The following is an 18,589-nucleotide window of genomic DNA, read 5'->3' on the forward strand; positions in this document are numbered from 1 at the left end:
AAGGGAAGATTGACAATAGGGATACAGGGAGCAAGCTACTAGAAGATGAATTGGAAATGTTAGAAATAATCCTAAATCATGGAGTTAACACTACGCCATTTTTTTTTCTGTTGGTGGTTGTTCATTTGCCTGTTTCCTAGGTTACGGCTATAAAAAGGTCAAAATAAGGATACGGAATAAGGATACGCCCTGTTTGACATACATGAAATAAATTAACGAATTTAGCATTTTCAGATCTTCATACTACATTAAAAAGTAACTATTAAAATGATATAATAACTGTTTCAATAAGTGCATTAAATAATAGTGATATAATGGACAGGATGCTGTGAATCGTGGGTATTTTTTAACCTATTTGTTGACTTTGTCAGTTCCTCCATGGGAAAACGCCAGTATTAACATTCACTCTTTTTGATATAAGAAGTTGGTAACATCATGCTGGAGGAGGATGAAAATGGGAAGTCATAGAGTGCTGGTTGCAGAGTATTTGCCACTGGTGTAATTGAAAATAGGTGTGGCTGTTTCTGATATTGACAACATGAGAAGGGGAGGGTTCATAGTTCCATGGATATTTCCTGCTTAGTTGATAGTAGCATGGAGAGGAAGCATTTTTGCTTGTCACAGCTATAGACTTTGACATTAAAATAATCTCAGGCAAAGATCCTTCATGGAAGGTCAGAGTTGGGTAGATGGCCAAGACTGCTGGTGCAGCAGGAGAGAGAGCTGTTTGATCTCCCAAGACAATTGGAGCTGTGCCTGCCTTCGGATACTAGAAGTTTGTAAACCAGAAAGCACTTGTGATACGGGAATCTGGCAAAGGAGCCCAGGATTAGAGTACAGAGTATCCAAAGTGTGGGGATCTACTTCTAAAGCTCGAAGTTTCAAAACTTCAAACTTAAAACAGCCAAGACCAGAAGATCAACATTTTGAAACTTTGAAAACAAAATTAAAAATAAAAACAAAAAACAAGTTTTACATGTTTGCAGGGGGAAATCCCCCAGCACACCCCCTGCTAAATAAATATATCAACTTTGAGATCACACTACAATGAGGAAAACAGTAAATATTCCATTCCGCGCTGTACGGTGATCTCCATTCAAAATGTTTAAAGTTACAAAACTTCAGTCTTCTAGTCTTGGCCATTTGAAGCTTGAAGCTTTGAAACTTCAAGCTTCTAAAGGGGATCCGAGTATGCCACTATCTCAGATAATTACACATTATAGAGACGGGTTCCTGACTTAAAGCCAGCAATGTGTCTAGCAGCCATAGATTGAGCAACTAAGATGATCCAGTTAAGCTTGTGCCCAGGAGCAAGTCAAATTAAGACCTGAATCAGGGAAGGTTTAATTCCCCAGAGAAGGAGCAATGCAGAAATTACTTGCCTGTTCCAGGGGATGGAGAAGAGAATGTAAAGTGAGACAAGAATGTGGCACCCTAGATTTTAAGGTATGAACACATAGTAGTAGTAAGCTTTGCTGGCTGTATCCCCTGTAAGCTCTGTTTAAATTATTTTATATTATAGCCTTTCTCTCCTTTTGCTACGTGGATCCTTTTCTGGAGTGCATGTTTACATAAAGATACACTGACCCATATAGTATGGAGGTCAAAAACTGCAAATCTACTAAGAGGAAAATTGCAAGTGCTGATTTTGGGGTTCAGTGTGTAAGGGACATTGTAGAGAGATCTACAGTATGCAATTAGTCCTGTTGAAGAGTGGGCAGGGGCAGCTTCAATGGGAAGGGTAAAAGTGAGGGGCCATTGGCGACAAGAATCTCTGCACTGTGTAGTCCACACTAAGATCTATGTGGCTTGACCACTGATGCCCCAAAGTAAGATTTGGACAAGTTTACCTTGAGTCACATTTCTTACATTCCATATTGCAGTGTTGGGCAGCTCTTTGTAGCATCAAACTTTCTTTTCATCTTTGAGCACCTCAGCATACAGACATCCTTCTGGCTTAACTCCATCTGCATAATAACCTGAAGCGCTACTATAACTTGCCCTTTTCTCTTCTAAACTAGTATGCTGGACATCATCAGACCTGAGGGTCTCATCCTCTGGTGTCATTTTGACATATCACTACATGGATTCTTTTCTGAAGTGTGTGTTTACATAAAGATGCATTGACCCAGACAGTATGACATTTATTTTATCCATAGTATTTTCTTGACAAACTACTGGAGTGGCTTGCTATTACCTCCTCCAGCCGAACATCGGTCATCCAATCTCTCCACCATGACCTGCCCAAATAGGGTAATCTACAATGTATAGGTCACGTCTTCACTGAGATACACAAGCTCTTTTACTGCAACAAGGTAATGCTCCATGGCACCTCTATCTCTTTTTCTATTTTAAACATTTCTTAAATGCTCTTTCTGCTTTCTCAAAGGCTTTTTGCAGTGGATAGCTTTGCTGTTCCTTGGATTTTTTCCCCTTCACTTGTCCAGCTTTCACTTTTGATTAGATCATTTCCTGTTGACTTTTACTTAAACACCTATCCCTCTATCCCTTTCTACCTTTGCCCCTCCTGTGCATTTATTTCCAACAATGTAGTGTGACTTATGGTGTCACTGTCAGATACTTTGAAAGTTGCTTATTCATTCTCTCTGTCTCCTGTTTTTTTTCCTCTCCTTCTTTAAATTTACAATAAAAACAGATGTGTTCCTGGCTTACTTCTCAGTTTACATGAAGATAATAATTATTCAATATTATTGATCCTGATTTCTGCTAAGACACCCCTCATTTGCAATTTTTTTACCTCCAGCTCCTTTCAGCCCTACCTATCTTCAATAATCTACTTCTCTAGCTTCACCTTTACTGCCTTCCACACCCTTCCCCATGGGGTCTCTTTTAGTTCACTGAAAGATATTTTTAGCGAACACCTCTTCATCAACACCTAATAGTTGAAAATCACTTCTACGATTTGCAGAATTTTTGCAGAGCAATGAAACTATTGCTCCACAGCACAACGGAACATACAAAGCATTAAATCAAACCCACACAAGTGTGGGGGCTTCATCCCCCACACACCCCTAATTATATATATACCAACTCCAAGATCGCACTACAATGGTGAAAAGGACAAAGTTGTGTAGTTGGCCAATTACTTCATTGCCCTAGGAAAATTCCACAAATCCTAGAAATGATTTTCGATGGTTAGGTATTGACGAAGAAATGTTCACTGAAAATATCTTTCAGCAAATTAATAAAGACCCTCCCCATGACCTCTCTCTACAGCCTGTCTCTGTTTTAGCAATACAACGTCTTCTGCAGTGCTTAAGTACCTTTCTGTTATTTGCAGCACTGTGACACAGACAATGTTGTAATGTTTTAGAACTACTTTACATACTACGTGTTGTGCAGCACGCTTGTACACATGTAATTTCTGTACTCTAGGTATCTGTCATGAAAGTCATATGCCAGGATATTCATAATATTTTGTACTTCACATCATCAATGTAACATTGAGATTAACTTCATAGTATAAATGTACCATCTAGGCTAGCATTTAATGCCTGACAATAATCATTGGAACACTATACTCTGGACAAATTATATATAAACAAATAATTATTAAATAAAAGAATGTCCCCTTTAATTGCATTGTTCAGACCCATGCATTCCGTATTGCTGAATAAAATGTACCTCTTTTCTACAAAAATAAAAAGCTTTGAACTATATATTGCAAATTTAAAGCTAGCCTGAACCAGTGAACATTTGTCACATATTTCTAATGTTAGCCTGAATCAGTGAACATTTGTCACATATTTCTAATGTTAGCCTGAACCAGTGAACATTTGTCACATATTTCTAATGCTGCACTTTGCTTATCTTCAAGTTTTAAGTCCACAGAACCTTTCCATTCCTACACTGAATATAGGATCCCTGACAGGACATAGCTAGGAAGTGGATGATTGTAAGGAGGAGCCTGGACATTGTTTGTATCCAGGAGACAAGGTGGAAGGACAGTAAAACAAAAATATTAGACTTTGGATCCAGAATCTACTCCTCACTCCTTCCCCTGTTGTAGAAGGAAGTAGTAGTCCACAAAAATCACAAAAAAGAGCCATAAAGATGATAGAATGGAGTACTGAAGATAACAAAGAAATGATGTATTGTTACTATTATGCAAGAGGCCTAGAATTTCCAGACACAAGATATTCAAAAAATTTGAAGCTTCAAATAAAAACTTGTGTTCATTAATACAACAGATTTATGAAAGACATTATCTAGACCAATAAACCTTGTGCTGTTTGGAAAAAAGATGGAACTGGGGAAGTGCAAAAATATAAAGAACAAAATCTAAAGATTTTTGAAAGTTATAAAAAAGAAATATGGACATGAGAAAGAAAGATCTGATATGGTGCAATATTTATGCAAAGAAGAAAGCCAAATGAATTAGTACAAAAAACAGCCGCAAATATATTCAAAGAGAAATACAGGCAAAAGCATCCAGATATGGAAAATTTCACAATACAAAAAAAGAAACAGGAAAGTAGACAAGAGGACTAGTAATGGAGAAGTTAAAGAAATAGAAATTGAGGTTATGGATTACCTGCAAGGATGTAGTGTACAACATCTAACTCTGAGAACATCACAGCAAGATAGAGCGATGAATCCTCAAATTAAGGTGAAACCAGTAGAGCAGGAAGCATCTGGTCAGCTGCCATATGAAGATACTTTGGAGCCTTCCACAGGAGACCAGTACAAAAGTTCAGATGGCGTTGTACATCAAGGGGGAGGAACTGCAAATTGTGGCAGCTCTGATGCAGTCAATGTTATGGAGTGATAAGCCAGTGAGTTCCCGTATGAAAGAGCAACAGATGACACAGGATGAAATTGAAGAGAATGAGGCACAGGAAGATGCTCAGGAACTATCTAGGGAATGTCCACAGGAAATGGAGAACAAAGAATGTGCCCTCAGTTTAGAAGAAATGATCTAAGAGAAGAGTTGCTTGATCTAATAGAGATGGACAGACATATTAAGATCAATGAAAGAAACAGATGATATAAGAATGTCATTTGGTCTTGATAAATGTGCAAAAGCAACCTTTAAAGCAGGAAAGCTGCAGAATCTAGAAAACATCAGTTTGGGACAGGAATGTGATATAAAATAACTTGAGCAAGAGGGAGTTTATAAATCTTGGGAACTGATGAAGGATCAACAATAAAACCAAGAACAAATGTGAATAAACTTAGTAAAGAATATTTTAGATGATAAAATTAATACTGAAATAAACACTGACATTTAGGAATTTCAAGCTATAAACCAATTTGTTCTTCCTGTCCTAATGTACAGTTTTGGAGTAATTGACAGTCCTCAAAAGCTGATGGATTGGTTGGACAAGAAAACAATAAGGATGCTTCATGATTATCAAATGATTTATAAAAATCAGTGTATACCAAGCCTACATAGTCCCTGTTCTGAATTTCATTACATGTATAGATCTGCAGTCATGGGACTGCATAGATATCTGCTGACCTCACAAGACCCAAACATAGTGAAAGTTTTGATGCATATGAGGAGAATAATCTAAGATGACATCCCTTCTTAGTCTAGCAGATGCATAGCGGTGTCGAGTGGGAATGGAAATCAAACCAGAAGTAGATAAAAAAATAGGCAGCAACTAAATGTGCCAAAAAAAAAAAGAAAGAATATAAAGTGAAGGATCAGATAAGAAGGCAAGAAATATAGAAATGCATAAATATAGGGGCAAGTATAGAAATCTTGGGACAACCTCATGATATTCAGGATCGGATGCAGGAATGGTTGAGTAGAGGTAAATTTAAACCAAGAGATGAAAGGTTAATATTGGCAGCCCAAGACAGTGGACTATGCACATGTTGGTTTACAAAGTCAATCAAACATGTGGTTGAAACAGACAGATGTTGTTTTGTAAAACAGAATTGGAAACAGTCATACATCTTGGTGGTTGTGGTATACTAATGGCAGAAGGACTGTATACTGAAAGGCATCATAATGTGGCAAGACTGCTGCATCGGGGATTGTGCGAACATTATAATATTGTAGTAGCTGAACAATACTGGAAACATGAGTGACAAAGCATCATAGAAAATGATGAAGTTTACATCACATGGGATCTACCAACAATTCCAAAAATAGATATGAGAAAACCAGATATAGTAGGAAGATCAACGGGTCTTAAAAAATAAGAATTTACAATCTTACTTAGCTATGTTACAGATACATGTAACTCTGTACAAACTGAAGAAGAAATCATTACTGGGCACATTGCAGGTGCTGCAAAGAGTACTTCTGGCTAACATCAAAGATTGAAGCAATACTAATTTCATGAACTTTAATTATACTTTGACTTAGGAATGGGGTCCATTCCTGTTATGGTATTAGATACCCAAAAGACTTGGAAAAATTAAAAAAGGGAGAATAGACTAGAATTGATGTAGGGAACTGTGATGAGTAAAAGTCTCTTAAGTACAGTGAGGGATGTCACTGAAGTTAGTGGTAGACTCATGGTAATCAGATTCTGGTGTAAAGTTGGGGTCCTATTCATAATTTCAACCTGTGGCATGAAATAGGGTTCATGGGGCCCTATTCATAATTTCAACCTGTGGCACACAGTAGGGTTGACAGGGCCCTATTTATAATTTCAACCTGTGACACATGGTTTGATTGATGAGGCCCTATTCATAATTTTAAACTGTGGCACACAGTAGGGCTGATGCGACCCTATTCATAATTTCAGCCTATGACACACAGTAGGGTTGTGATAGTGAAGTTTCAGACAGTAGTTGCAAAAACTAATGGATAAAGTAGGGCAGCATTAGTTGTTGTGGATAGTGGTGAACAGGAATGCTCATACTGGGACAGACAGAACAGGATATGAGGACTGCTTTGGGCTACATGAGTTGGGTAACAGAAATAAAGAAGGAGAGTCCATTCTAGGTTTCTGTCTGACAAATGGCTTGATAATAGCAAGCACATGGTTTAGTAGGGTTCTTATTACGTTATTGAATTGCTGAAACTTCGAACCTGAAATCATCAAACACAAGTGTTCAAAGTTTCAGCAATTCGAATTAAAATAAAACAAAAAAAAAAAAAAAAAACAAAATCAGCTCAATAACTCTTGTAAGCAGGGGGGCTTATTCCCTTTCTGCACTGTAGTGCGAACTCGGAGTTGGTATATTTAAAGAGTGGGGTATGTGGGGGGTGGAGGGGGGCTTTCCCCTCTGCTTACAACAGTTACTTTCTGTCTATTGTTTTTTTTTTTTGTGCATTCGAAATTATAAAACTTCGAACATACAAGTTCGATCTTGTGGTGTTCGAAGTTTTATACTTTTGATCGCGTAATAGGAACCTGGTTTAGTAGGAGAGGCAGTTAAACAATCACATACAAGAATGGCCCACAGGTAACTCAGATAGACTTCCTTCTAGAAAGGATATGCAAGAAAAGGAAAGGGCCTTGAGGTAGAGTCAGAGATTGCAAAGGTATCCCCAGGGAAACAATCATTCCATATAATGAGCCAGTGGTGGCAACAATCATCTGCAAGAAGCAATCAGTGAATGCCAGTCATCTGCAAGCAGCAGTCAGAGAAGGCTTGAAGGTCAACGGAGATGAGGCTAAAGACCTGGAAGTTGAATGGAGAGAAAGTACAACATTTCAGGGAATTACTCAGGGCTCTAGCACTTCAACAAGAAGAGGAAATAGGTGGATTCAAAGAAGAATGGCAGCGCCTCAGTATAGTGTGTTGGAGGACTGTAGAACAGATATGCAACAGAGACAGTTATGGAAATAATTTATGTAAGTAAAGCTGCTGGTGGAATGCATGAACAAGGAGCGAGGCATGAGAGACACTGTTATCAGCTTTCAGAAAAAGGCTCAGCAGATAGCATTAGAAATCTCTACCTAGTTGCAAGGCCAAAACAGAAAAATAGAGAAGACAGTCATTGCATACTGATCTTAAGGGATGACAGTAACTATCTGCTTACTAGTATGAAGAGAAAGGTATCTCATAGATGATAGGGGAATAATCATTCTGCTGCCAGTGGAAGAGAAGAAAAAGGGACATTCACAATGGTAGGAGGTATAGGGGTATCAAACTCCTCTCACACCTCATGAAAGTTCTCGATAGAGTGATACATACTCAGAATAGTAGAAAGTAAAATGTGAGATGAGCAGCAGTTCATATTCACATCACACCTGATCCAGTGACTACAGCAAAACAAACATAAGAGGAGAATTCACATCCACCTAATCCAACGACTACAGCAAAACAAACATAAGAGAAGAATTCACATCCACCTGATCCAATGACTACAGCAAAACAAACATAAGAGAAGAATTCACATCCACCTGATCCAACGACTACAGCAAAACAAACATAAGAGAAGAATTCACATCCACCTGATCCAATGACTACAGCAAAACAAACATAAGAGAAGAATTCACATCCACCTGATCCAACGACTACAGCAAAACAAACATAAGAGGAGAATTCACATCCACCTGATCCAACGACTACAGCAAAACAAACATAAGAGGAGAATTCACATCCACCTGATCCAATGACTACAGCAAAACAAACAAGAGGAGAATTCACATCCACCTGATCCAACGACTACAGCAAAACAAACATAAGAGAAGAATTCACATCCACCTGATCCAACGACTACAGCAAAACAAACATAAGAGGAGAATTCACATCCACCTAATCCAACGACTACAGCAAAACAAACATAAGAGGAGAATTCACATCCACCTGATCCAACGACTACAGCAAAACAAACATAAGAGAAGAATTCACATCCACCTGATCCAACGACTACAGCAAAACAAACATAAGAGGAGAATTCACATCCACCTAATCCAATGACTACAGCAAAACAAACATAAGAGAAGAAGCTGGCTATGAGAAAAGAGTTTATCTGGGCATTCACAGATTTGGAGAAAGCATATGACAAGCTCCCAAGAAAGCTGATTTGGGCAGGCCTGCAGTGGTTCAAAGTCCCAGAAACATTTATAGAATTAGTGCAGACTATTGCACAAGAACCCATTATCACAAGTACAGATAGTGTTTGGACTCATAGAGGGGTCCACAGTAGATGTTTGTGTGCACCAGGGTCAGCTCTGAGCCCTCTGCTGCTCATACTGGTGATGGACTCATTAATAAACAGGTTGTGGGGGGCAGATCACAAAGCTGCTATAGGCAGATAATTGGCATTACAAACAGACTCTGAATAAAACACTACAGCAAATGACAGAGGAATGAAATGCAAAAATGAAGGAAGACAAGACGAAACTGAGTACAGACAAGACCTTTTTCATGGCAGCAAATGGAAGAAATCAAAAGAAGTTGAAAATTAAGATAGAAGGCAAAATAGTGGAGCAGGTTAACAGCTTTAATTATCTGGCAGGGGTGGTTGTGGAGAAAGGAAATGTGACTGAGAAGGTCAAAGCAAAAATCAGAGGGGCTGCAGCCAACCAGCAGTGAGTGTCAGGGGTATTGTGTATTAGCAGAATGTCCGAGATGCTAACAAATAGCCTGTACAAAAGAGTGGTGTGACCAGTAGAGCTGTATGGTACAGAAACATGGGCAGTAAAGGCAAAGCAGCTGAAGAAGCTGGAGGTGATGGAGATGAAGTGTTTGAGATGGGCAGCAGGCTGCACATTGTGGGGCGGATGAAGACATGAGGACATCAGAGCAGAAATCAAAGTAGCTCCAGTTGGAGAGAAGGTCGAAGAGAATAGATTAGGGTATTCCAGGTACATGTGCAGGAAATCAGAAGACGATTTGTTGAAGAGTGTTTAGGAGAGGCACCAAGAAGGCACATTAAAATGAGGGCATCCTCCAAAGAGGTGTATGGATTGTGTGAGAGAAGCCTGTGGTAATCAAGCATGATTGCTGGAGAAGGTAGGAGAGTGGCATTGAATTGAGAGAGATGGTGACAGTTAACACTACAGCTTCATGTTGAAAATGGGAAAAAGAGGGGGCGGAGCCTGAATGGCTAACTGAAAGCATCAGTATGTTAGAGCTCCATATAACTAGTTAAATAAGACAGGACAAAATATTCTTTTTTCTTCAAAGTATAAAATCTTATAGATAAAGGACTAATTTACATAATTAGAAACTTTGGTGAAGTTTTACAAATAATTTCTTGTCAAAAAGCTTGGAGATATATTCACTTGTTAAAATGAGCAACTCAAGGAATTCGCACCAGGATGCTGCCTTAAAAAAGGAACTACAACAGATGACATCTACCCTGCAGGAGTTGCCTTTGAAGATGGATGATTTTAAAGAGAACCTGGAAAATCTTAAAATAAGCAGTCAGAAACAGGCTGACACCCTCAAGGAAATGCTAGAACAATACCAGACAAGGATAACAGAAATAGAGGTTTCTCTAAATGACTTAGAAAGCAGACCTAAGGAAGAGGAAACACAGAAAGAACTGCTTCTTAAACAAAACACTTGGTTGGTTAATAAAGTAGATGACTTGGAAAATATGGAGAGGAGAAATAACATCAGGATTTTCGGATTACCTGAAAACACAGAAGGTGAGGATATTGTTTCCTTTTTATCAAGCTGGATCCCTGACTTTTTAAATTTAAAAGAAGGACTTTCCTTTGGCATTGAAAGGGCACACAGAGCTCTTGGGAAACCTGCCACTAACTCAAACTCTCCTCCTAGGTCAATAATTATCAGATTTCTTTCATACTTGGACAAGGAACTGATTTTAAGATCTGCTTGGAGGAAGGCGCCTCTAAAATATAAACAGAGCCTGATAAGATTTGATAACGACTATTTATCTAGAACAATGGAACAAAGGAAAAAAGTGTGGCCAGTGATAGCTTCTGAAACAAAATAACATCAAGGCACAACTTGCATATCCAGCTAAGATAAGAATACTGTATGCCAACGAGATGAGGACTTTTATTGACTTAGAGGAAGCCTCTTCATTTATTAAAACTTCTACATGGCACACCTCATCACAAAAGGTTTCTCATCCAGAAAAAAAGAGATCATTGTTCCCCTCTACTCATCACTCATTAGACCCATTATAGAGTACAACACCCCTTTTGGTATGTACCTCATAAGACATCTACAACAACTGGAAAGGCCACAGAAATACCTCACAGAGAGGATCACCAGCCTCAAACAGATACCCTATGCAGACCGTCTCAAAAAACTCCAGCTTTACTCCGTCGTATATCGCCTACTCAGAGGTGATCTCTGCCTAACATACAAAGCTATGTCAAACCCAGAGCTGTTGGACATGCTCCACTTAAAGAAATCCCAATCCCTCTGAGCTACACGCTCTAGGGACCTAAACCTTGTCACCACAATAAACAGAACATGCCAGAGGGATAGATTCCTGTCCCAGAGACTTCCCATACTCTGGAACAAACTACCTATCTATATCAAACAAAGCTCCTCATTAGCACTCTTCAAGAAAAATCTTAATGATTGGATGGGAAATAAGAAATTCACCCCGGGGATCACCTCTGTGGCTCTGCTTGGCAGTGGCACAGGAAAATAATTTTCTTGGGTGGCAAAAGCCAGGGTACCTTTTTGGCTGGGCTTGTATAGGTCCCAGGGCCAATAGCCTAGTACCTACCTATGAACCTATGTGATTACTTTACCAGAAGATATGGATTGGATGTCACCTTCTCTCAAGAGAACAAAAGAAACAAATGTCTGGACAGATGTCAAAAAGAAGAAGCAAAAGACTGATACTGTTACAGCCAAATCTCTCAAAGCATCTACTATGATATGAATTGTTTTAACATCACTTTAAAGGACCAATTTTACTGCTTGGAATTTTAAAACAAAGGTAACTAACTACTGGCATCTTTTCACATTATACCTCAGGTATGTAAAACAGGGTACTTTTCTTTCACAGAAGGAGGGTTATATAGCACATAAAATATTTATACTCTAAATCAACATACATAGTATATGTGTATTTTCTCTTAATTTTCTCTTTTCTTTCTCTCTTTTCTCATTATTTATTTTAACTGCATCTTGTCACTCTTTCTATATTCTCTCTTATTTACTATACTAATATAGTATGTATATATTTAATAACTCACTATCTATACCTACATAAATAATAGTCTAAAATAATCTAGTTTAAAGTAGACTAATTGGAATAGTGAACTTAATTAACTGTCATTATAATATTTATTAGATTAATGATAGACACTGTTATGCTTATTGGGATTGGGGACGTGTCCATGATTAACTCTGAAATGTTCCATTCATGTACGTCTGTCCTTTGAATTATTTCCTGTCAGTATTAACAAATACATAAAAAAAGGAGGGAAAATGTACTTGTTGGTTAAGAGAAGTGAAGCTTTCTTCACAGTCTATCTACGTTGCCATAGCAACAGTAAACAACTGCTGCAGTTTCTAAGGACACTGAATCTGTGAAGTGCATTTAGCCTCACAGATAACAAATAATAAGAAAAAGTAATGTTGTTTAGTTATTAAAATGAAAAACAACTAAGAAAGGTAAAATAAATACATAATAGGACTATTTGTAAATATTTTATGATTTATCCTCATAGGATTACATATCCCTGGAAACACAACTGAAATGTTCCCAAACTACATGTGCATTTAAATGTAGCTGCTTGATTAAAAAGTATTACTCAGTTTAACATGCTGATTTCACAAGCCGTCTGCACTGTAAAAGTTTCATTTTATGTTACTTTCCCAAACTACATGTGCATTTAAATGTAGCTGCTTGATTAAAAAGTATTACTCAGTTTAACATGCTGATTTCACAAGCTGTCTGCACTCTAAAAGTTTCATTTTATATGTTACTTGAAATTGTCAGTCTCTAGAGCACATGACAAGATGCATATTACTTTTTATAACATGTGATCTTTGCTGTTACCTCACACTCTGTACAAACTCACTTGGTAACTGATAGCTATTCATTTAAAATATCAGTTTAAATATTAAATGTGCCCTTGAAATGCTATTGACATTTTGACAAAATATAATCTGAACTGTAACATGAATGACTTGAAAGAAGTGAAGTAATGCATATATTTCAGACAGTTCTTGACACAACAGTAAATGTAAAAATATATATTCACAAGGAAGTATTGAAATGTTTTAGTCTTCCAGTTAAAATAGCTTACTGTCAACATTTTGAGAGTCCCCGAAGGCCAGGCCGGATTAGGAACTTACTCAAGATTATTTTTGGTGCCAAAAGAACAGGGGACTTGAGACCTATCCTGGATCTCAGCCATCTCAACCGCTTCGTAAAGAAGTCCAAGTTCCGGATGGTCATGCTACAATTCATTTTTCCATTGCTGGAAGAAGGAGTTTGGATGTGCTCCATCGATCTCAAGGACGCCTATTATCACATCAGGATAGACAAGGTGTCCAGGACTCATTTACGCTTCTGCCTGGGAACCAGTCACTACCAGTTTTGAGCCCTGCCCTTTGGTCTCAACACAGCCCCCAGGGTGTTTACCAAGTGCCTGGCAGTGGTAACGGCTCACCTGAGACATCTTGGATTCCAGGTGTTTCCGTATCTAGATGACTGGCTCCTCACTGCTCCCACCAAGCATCTACTCACTCATGCTGTGACTACTACCATCGAATTGGGTCAATTGCTAGGCATAACATTCAACTGGGAAAAGTCTGTATTGCTGCCATCACAGCATGTTGCCTTTATAGGCGCAGAGCTAGACTCTATAAAAATGCGAGCCTTCCTCCCAACAGAAAGGATAAGCATTTTACAGAACCAAGTCAAGGACCTATTGCTCCGGCCAGGTTAGTCCTTCAACTCTTGGGATCCATGACGGCCTCTATTCTATTAGTTCCTCTGGCAAGACTGCACATGCGGATTCTACAGTGGCTCCTATCAAGCCAATGGTCCTTCCAGGAGCTTCAATTGTCCCACCCGATAATTATCACGGACTCGTGTCGGCGGGATCTTCACTGGTGGCTTCTCTCCTCCAACCTGAACCTGGGAAAATCCTTCTACCCTCCATCCCCCATGGCCACGGTGACCACAGATGCCTCCCAGATAGGGTGGGGGGGCATTATCTGGGCAGGACTGTCCAAGGCACTTGGCAAGATCACGAGACTCGTCCACATATCAATGTCCTGGAATGCCTTCCCCCCACTTCCTCTACTGCCCAGACTGATTCAGAAGGCAATCTGTCTGGGAAGCACCATAATCCTGATAGCCCCATTCTGGCCTTGTCAAGTGTGGTTTCCATTCCTGCGGAAGTATGCGGTGGACAGCCCCTGGATCCTGAATCAGATTCCGGATCTCCTGACTCATCAGTCAGGGCAGGCCCATCCGTCCTTACGGACTCTCAAACTGGCGGCTTGGCTGCTCTGCTTCCAACCTTAGTCAGGCAACAGGTGTTTTTGCCTGAGGTGGTTCGAATATTGTCCTCTTCGCATACGCCTTCTACCAAGGGTATTTACTTTAGCAAATGGAAGAGATTTGCTATTTGGGCCCAGCGGCATAACCTTGATCCCCTGACAGCCCCCGTTTCCGCGGTTTTGGATTTTTTGGCTTCTCTTTTTAGCCAAGGTTCCACCATTTCTACGCTGAAGGTACAATTAGCAGCAATTTCCAATTACCATGTTGCCTTTGATCCTTCACTCATGAGTCACAAATTGTGTAAGGCCTTTCTTAAAGGAGCGTGTTTGCTTCATCCGCCTATATCGCATCCAGTTTTGCCATGGGATTTGAATGTGGTCCTTGGTGCCTTGAAGCCCCCTCCTTTCGAACCAGCAACAACTTGTGAGAAAAAATTCTTGTCATGGAAGACCACATTTTTGGTAGCTATTACTTCGGCCTGAAGGGTTTCAGAACTTCAAGCCCTTTCTGCCAAGCCTCCTTATCTCATTTTCCATAGGGACAGAGTATCCCTGAGATTAAATCCATCCTTTCTCCCCAAGGTTTCTTCTGCTCTTCAACTTCAACAATCTATTGAGCTTCCAGTCTTCTTTCCCGATTTTTCCAACAATGCAGAATACAGATTTCACCAGTTGGATGTGCATAGACAATTACATTTCTATCTGGATAGGATGCAGCAGGACAGAAAATCAGATCAACTATTTGTTGCCTTTGCAGATAACAAAATTGGCAAACCAGTCACTAAGGCCACGATCGCTAAATGGATCAGGGATTGCGTGTCCTTCATTTATTCATCAACAGGAAGGTCCCTTCCATTCCCAGTTAGAGCTCATTCTACTTGGGCCATGGCAACTTCAACAGCTTTCCACTTCAGACTGTCTGTAGATGAAATCTGTGCTTCTGCCACTTGGTCTTCTCCACACACCTTTGTTTCTCATTACAAATTAGACTTGACATCCAGAGGTTGGGCGTCTTTTGGTTCCACAGTGCTCAGGAGTGTTTTTTCCAGTGAGCCTCCCAGGATATAGGTGCTAGGGACGTGGTCCCACCAGTTACTAATGTAGGCGAGATAGGATCGCACTACATCTTTTAGTTTTGTACTTACCATAACGATAGATGTATGCGATCCAGCTTGCCTACATTCGTATATACCCCCCTCCTGCCCCCTACCTGAAGGATTTGGAGGAAACAGTTTTGGGGTTTCCACTGAAGGTCTAATTTCTTCTCTCTGGATCATGTATCTCCGTGACTTGAGTGCAGGTGAGGGAGAGTTTGTGTGGGGCAAACAAGATCTGGGGGCTTGGGTGTGGTGCATCCTGGGATAGAGGGGTTGGCCCAGCCAATCAGAGACTTCGTGCTAGTTTATCAGCCGAGTCAGAGCCGTTTCTCGGCTCCGAGCCCATCAGTTACTAATGTAGGCGAGATGGATCGCATACGTCTATCTTTATGGTAAGTACATAACTAAAAGTTTTTGGTCAAGGGAGGAGAGGCTTAATAGTATTCTAATTGCCCCAAGAACTCTCTAAGATGCTCTAAATACTATTTGACTAATACCTACCTAAGGTAAGTCTTGATTACCATATAGGTACCTTCACATTCATTCTAGACCTGATGTGATTACCCATTCTGGAAGCAGGAGGTGCCCTATGCAGGGTGGGAATTGTCAGGGTGATCATAGTTCATTCTTAGACTCTGCTTTGTAAATCTATAAATATGTAAAAGCACTGCTCACTAGAATGTAGGGCGCCTCTACTCAGAGTCAGGATACCACTGATAAGCCATGTCTTTTCATAAGTGTAAGTTAAAGTTGGTGAACTGAATAGTGGGAAAGTAAAGGAAGACAGTACACCTACAGTAAAAGTATATTTCATTGGTAATCACTCATTGTCTCCTGCAGAGTCCTTTTAGTCAAATTATTTTAGTAATAATCTATTTGTTGTTGGCTTATTTAGTGTATGTTCCTCAGTTGCATTTAATTTATCCAAAATGACATATCTGACATGTTTGGGATCTGTAAAGGGTAACTAAATAATGGATATCTTCTAAGTCAGCATAATAATTGTTTACACTACTAACATTCCATCCTGATATATAAAATACTACAGAACAATAATAGAATAATATAGAATTTCATATCTCTTTTAAGAAAATTCTCCATATAATAATTTAACATATGGAGCTCAGTTGATATTGTTGGTTAAAGGAATGAGTGATAATCCAATAGATCTATCTTTATCTATTGGAGTAGGAATGACTTTCATTCCATGTTTAATGGGAAATTCATATTTACTTGTACTTGATACTTTAGAATTAATGTATAGAAGTACTTTTTCAAAGCCTTACTAGAATTTTACCCTACTTGTATTTAAAGAAGAAAGAACATTAAATTACACTCCCAAGTTTACACACATAAAAATAACATTCAATGTTATCAGAGAATATAGTATAACTACTATAATCAAGATAAAAAAAAAGAAGCAAAAAGTTTCTTCCAACAATAACTTGACATGGATTTAACGGTCTTATCATTAAATACTAATGGCTTAAATAATGCAAATAAAAGATCAAACTTACTAAAATATTTAAATCTAAATAAGGCACAAGTAGTATTTCTCCAGGAAATGCATTTTAAGACTAATTATAGCTTTATTTGGAATGCTAAGGACTATACAGTCTTAGCTCAATCCTCCTATAGAACAAAGACAAAAGGAGTATCAATATAATGGAAGAAAAACATAATCACTCCAAAAGTTATTTATAAATATGAAGACAAAGAAGGTCTACTAGCATTTGTTATAATTACATTTAATAACAGAATGGAACGGTTAAAACACACCTAGATTTTATTTCCAACAATTATAAAGGAAATCTTATACTGGGAGGAGACTTTAATTGTACCTTAGAAGCTTCTGAAACCACCAAGAAGTCTTTTCGCATAGCAACTATTTCAAAATCCTTAAAAAGATGGATTGATTCATTTCATTTAATAGACACTTTTAAAGTAAAAGATGACAAATCCGTATTATTTTCCCATAAAGACCATAGATTTGGAACACAAACAAGAATAGACAAATTTTTTGTAGTTCAAGATTTACATACAAAAATCCTCAACTTCTCAATAGTTCAATGCCCCTTCTCAGATCATGACTCTCTGATAATGAAGCTCCAAATAGAGTTTAAACATTTAATCATCTCAACTAGAATTCCATCATATATCATGAAAATTAAAGAATCCAAGCCCTGGATGTTGTCAGAACTACAATTATTTCTTGAAATTAATAATACAACACAATTCGGTAGAGTCATGGTTTGGGACTCATTAAAAGCATATTTATTGGGTAAGACCCTTAGCTTGTACAAAAACAATGTTAGAGAGTGGGAATCTGAATCATTAGACTTGCAAACCAGACTCTTGACAGCAAAATCTAAAAAAAAAAAAAAATCAGAATTGTCCAGAAGTCAAAAAAGAAATAAAGGAATTAAATAAAACATATAATGAAATTCTAACACACAAAACTTGTCTAGCCTTGGAAAAGCTAAAAATAAACTCATTAGCCACCTCCCCCAGATATCTACCTAACTTATCTGCAAGAATTAAAATACAATCTAAAGCAAATAACATTAATAGTATATATCATGAAAAGAAAGGGGAAAAAGTATCAGGTATAGGAGACATCCTTGAAGCATTTTGGTACCATTATATGAAAGACTTCAAAAAAGAAGATTTAGATACCAACCAAATAAACTTAGATACAAACCTTATCAATATAAAAAAATTCCCAAAAACTTAAAACTAGACCTACAAAAACCTATATCCTACAAAGAAATTGTTGACAAGATAAAATAAAGTAAATCTAACAAAACTCCAGGGATAGATGGTATAATTATGGAAATTTACAAATTCTTCCCTTCAACAGTAATCTCCCTTTTTCTTAAAACTTTGTTAGAAGTCCAGTCAGAAGCAAAAATACCACCTTCATGAAAATATTCTCTCATAACACCAATTCTAAAAGGTAATAAACCATCAGACCTTTGCACCTTATACAGACCCATATCACTACTGAATAAAGATTACAAAATATTCATGTCACTCCTAGCGAACAGAATGAAAATCCCACTTTCAAAGACAATTAATAATGATCAAACTGGATTTTTATATAACAGGCACACACATGATAATATTAAAAGGATACTTACTCTTATAGATTATGTGAATAA

The 18,589-nt window shown here is 38.2% G+C and overlaps 1 protein-coding gene across 1 annotated transcript in view; it reads left to right on the forward strand.

The window, feature by feature from the left end:
* LOC122815495 (vomeronasal type-2 receptor 1-like) overlaps window positions 1-18,589 on the forward strand; it is a gene marked incomplete at its 3' end in the record, with an annotated part of 397,765 nt that overhangs the window by 356,525 nt on the left and 22,651 nt on the right. The gene's annotated exons all lie outside the window — the stretch shown is intronic.

The sequence above is a fragment of the Protopterus annectens genome, chromosome 1.part1, assembly GCF_019279795.1.
Source record: "Protopterus annectens isolate FY-2018-M chromosome 1.part1, PAN1.0, whole genome shotgun sequence".
In the NCBI taxonomy this organism is placed as follows: Eukaryota; Metazoa; Chordata; order Ceratodontiformes; family Protopteridae; genus Protopterus; species Protopterus annectens.